Genomic DNA, 3,776 nt, shown 5'->3' on the forward strand with positions numbered 1-3,776 from the left:
GCCCAGCCCGTCGGATTTCTCCAAGATAAACACAGACGCTGAATTGTTGCGCCTCGATGTTTGAGGGGTTACGGGGGTCGTCGAGAGCAGGGAGTGGAGGTGGAGTTGGAGGTGGTCGGTGGGTGGGGGGGGGTGAAGGGGAGGAGGAGGAGGAACAGGAGCAGGGAAATTGACTGAAATGCTTCATCGGCAGATTCTCAACCGCTCCGCTACAGCGCCCGCTGCCAATTACCGGGATCTGAGCAATTGAGAAGTCGGCGGGCGGAAGAGGCTTGGGGGTGGGGCGGATATGTGGGGGGGGGGGGGGGGCTATGATAGACGGCGGAGGTCCCATAGCCTGGGAGGAACGGGTCAAGGGGACAAACAGAGGGGTCGTGACCTCGTGCCGCGTCGCCTCTGGTGAGTCTCCGTCGACAGAGTTGTGGACGAGTCGCATCGTCTCATTGATGTCGCACGGCTGCTGATGTGGATGCAGAGCAACGACTACAATCTCACATCCGGGGTGGTCAAGCAACAGCGTCTGGAGCAGCGGAGTTGCGTCATCGCTGTGATGTCGCCTTCGTGTTTGTGGACCGGGGCTTTGCGTCGTTATCTGCTGTACGGCCTGTTCTGGATGACCACAGTCGCACACTGCTACTGGAGAAGTTTCTATTTTATTTTCCATTTGTGCATCAGGTACCCGCATCTACTGCCACGGTTTTGTGAAGTGGGTGCGCGTTAGGGTGAACCGTGAGCACTGGGGGAGCCAGTGGGGGGTGGGGTGGCACATGCCCCCCCAATGATCCGATCGAAATCCCTAATTTCGATCGGATCATTGGGGTTTATTAGTAATTTATTGGAATTTTGCGACCCCCACTGCCACTGTGTAGCATATAATGACGTGCCAGGGACTCTATGAGATGATAGGACAATAGTCTGAGTCCATAATTGGCAATAAGTAACGACAAAGCAGTTATAAGCGACTCACATAATTGTGCGCAGTTGCGTATACAGTACACGACTTCCCTGAAGGCATTCACCTTCAGCGAGCGCGATGCCGATCACACAACGCGGTTCGAATTCGACCCTCGATCGATGGCTGCGCCATCGCCGCACAAGCGTCGAATAAAAAGAATGGGACAAGTCCTTAATTACTAACAACTCCTAGCTTGCTAACAACTCCTTAATTACTAACAACTCCTTTCATTTTTCATTTCTGGAGGGATTGTCCCCCGCTACCTGAAAATCCTGGCTCCGCCATTGACCGTGAGCGTCGTGGAAGATCAGACCCAGGGACATCTTCTGCGTTCGGGGTTTGCTTGCGAGTTCTCCTCACCTCCATGCCGCTCGCGAAGCTTCATCGGGGGTTGAATCGCTGCCGTGGAGACCGATTCGGGGCGGGTACCGCCGTGGTACCAGCGGTAGCGCGTTGTCCGCTCGCTGGTGCTGCAGAGGATGGAGGTTCGATTCCTGCAGGACGCCCTGGTGAATGCTGAGGCCCTGCAAATTGGTCGCTCACGCCCCTATGGACAGCAAATGCCGATGGCACGATTATGGTGACACTGGGAGAAGTTAATTAATAATAAGTTAAAGAGTAAAAGAGGAAGGTGCACATGTAGAGCAGTCAGACAAATCAGATAAATAGACAGACAGCCAAAGAGACTGACGAACACATAGATCCACTCGGGCGGACAGATGTAGACGGACAGACATACAGACGTGCACACAGCCACACGGACAGGCAGGCAAACATGCAGACAGACAATCAGACACACGTGTTGGAAAACGGACGGACAAAAATGCAGACTGTCACACATACTGTCACACAGAGACTGGAGGAGAGAAAGATAGACAGACACACACACTGAAAAATACACGGACACAGTCAGACTCTCACACACAGACGGTCACACACAGACATACACACATAGACGTGACACACACACACCTGCCGTCACAATACAAACGTCACACATACAAAATACACACAAGAATAGACACACAGACTGTCACAGACACACACAAAATACAAAGATCCCCCGTATAGCATTAACAGACTGTCGGGGCAAGTGCTGTTAGCAAGCACCTATAAAGGCTGGCACTGCACACGAGGGGGTGGGTGGCCAGCACCACGCCCGGCCGCCTTTGTCTCCCTAGTGGCGATGTTATTACGCACCGCACCAGGTACTCATTTGAAGCTAAGTCGTCACAGACACCCAGATACGTTCACACGTACACACGCAGACGAATAAACACACACAAACTGTAACACTGGTACACACACACAGACTATCACACACAGCAGCAGCAGACAGACACACGCACAGACACGCGTAGCCACAGAGACGGTGTTCGGCAAGCTGTGTGAGCGTGTATGTGTTCGGCCCGGCCACTCTGTAATTACCTATCAGCGATGTGTCCCAGAGCAGCGCCAACGCCACGCCACGAACATCGACCTCATCTCGCACGCAATCCGAGCCACGCGACTCTCGCAACCGAAACAAAACCTCAAAAAAAAACTTTCGAACTTTTTTTTTGCGTGTTACTTTTAATTGAACAACTTTTGACAAAAAAAAACAACCAGCCACCCCTCTCCCCCCCTTCCCCCACCTCCACGCCCCCACCCCCTCTAACCCATAAAGCCCGCTGCAAAAAAAAAATCGGTTAACTTTCTCGTCCGTTGCCCTTTTTTTTAGTTTTACAGGAGGCTCGTGGAAGCTGCGGGGACGGACTTGAGGACTGGCAGAGGTCGTCTTAATTAGTCGCTAATTGCTCGTTAATCATTGGCGCGAGGAAGCCTGCCGAGGGAGCTCGTTACATACCGAAGCGTTCGCGTTGTAAGCGGCACAGGTCGTGGCGACACAGCTGAAGAACTTGGGTTCTAATCCGGGTTTTTTGGGGGGTTTTTGAATCCGTGTTTTTTTCATGTTTAATCCGGATTTTCGGATTTTAATCCATGTTTTGGATTTGAAAGTGGTGCAGCGATGGACACACGCGCCTCCGATTAGCAGTTGGATCCATACTCGTCCGTCTGAACAACCGCCAGTTGCTGTCCGTGGTTCTGACGTTAAGAAAAAACCGCCACTTTTTTTTATGTCTTGCTGTGGGGTTTCACACCTGATGATGATTGCTTGTGTTGCAATCGAAACGTCGTGATAATTTTATTGTTTTATTTTAATATTTTATTATTTCCCTTTCTGCGCGACTTCACCGACAGAACCAAGAATATGAATCCCTGCAGTCACGACATCTTTAAATCGAAAAATGTATGGACCCATAGTTAACAGATATAGACAAAATTTAGAGACCCGTAGAGACACATTAAAGACAAACCGCAAGTAGTGCGATTGAGGGTTCATGCACTCCGAATCTATGGGCAATGTTAGTCTATGGGTAATGTTAGTCTATGGCCAATGTTTGTCTTCGGGCAATGTTAGCATATGGGCAATGTTAGTCTATGGGCAATGTTAGTCTATGGGCAATGTTAGTCTATGGGCAATGTTTGTCTATGGGCAATGTTAGTCTATGGACAATGTTAGTATACGGGCAATGCTAGTCTATGGGCAATGTTAGTATATGGGCAATGTTAGTAAATGGGCAATGTTAGTATATGGACAATGTTAGTCTACGGGCAATGTTAGTCTATGGGCAATGTTAGTCTATGGGCAATGTTAGTCTATGGGCAATGTTTGTCTATGGGCAATGTTAGTCTATGGGCAATGTTAGCATATGGGCAATGTTAGTCTATGGGCAATGTTAGTCTATGGACAATGTTAGTCTATGGGCAATGTTAGTAT

The 3,776-nt window shown here is 49.9% G+C and overlaps 1 long non-coding RNA gene across 1 annotated transcript in view; it reads right to left on the bottom strand.

Moving 5' to 3' along the window:
• Positions 1-1,465: 1,465 nt before the first annotated feature.
• LOC144936720 (uncharacterized) overlaps positions 1,466-3,776 on the bottom strand; it is a 27,874-nt gene continuing 25,563 nt past the window's right edge. Inside the window, exon 3 of the long non-coding RNA XR_013637452.1 lies at positions 1,466-1,502. This is a non-coding gene — a long non-coding RNA (uncharacterized LOC144936720). The remainder of the gene's footprint in view (positions 1,503-3,776) is intronic.

This window comes from Lampetra fluviatilis, chromosome 17 (assembly GCF_964198595.1).
Source record: "Lampetra fluviatilis chromosome 17, kcLamFluv1.1, whole genome shotgun sequence".
Taxonomy (NCBI): domain Eukaryota; kingdom Metazoa; phylum Chordata; class Hyperoartia; order Petromyzontiformes; family Petromyzontidae; genus Lampetra; species Lampetra fluviatilis.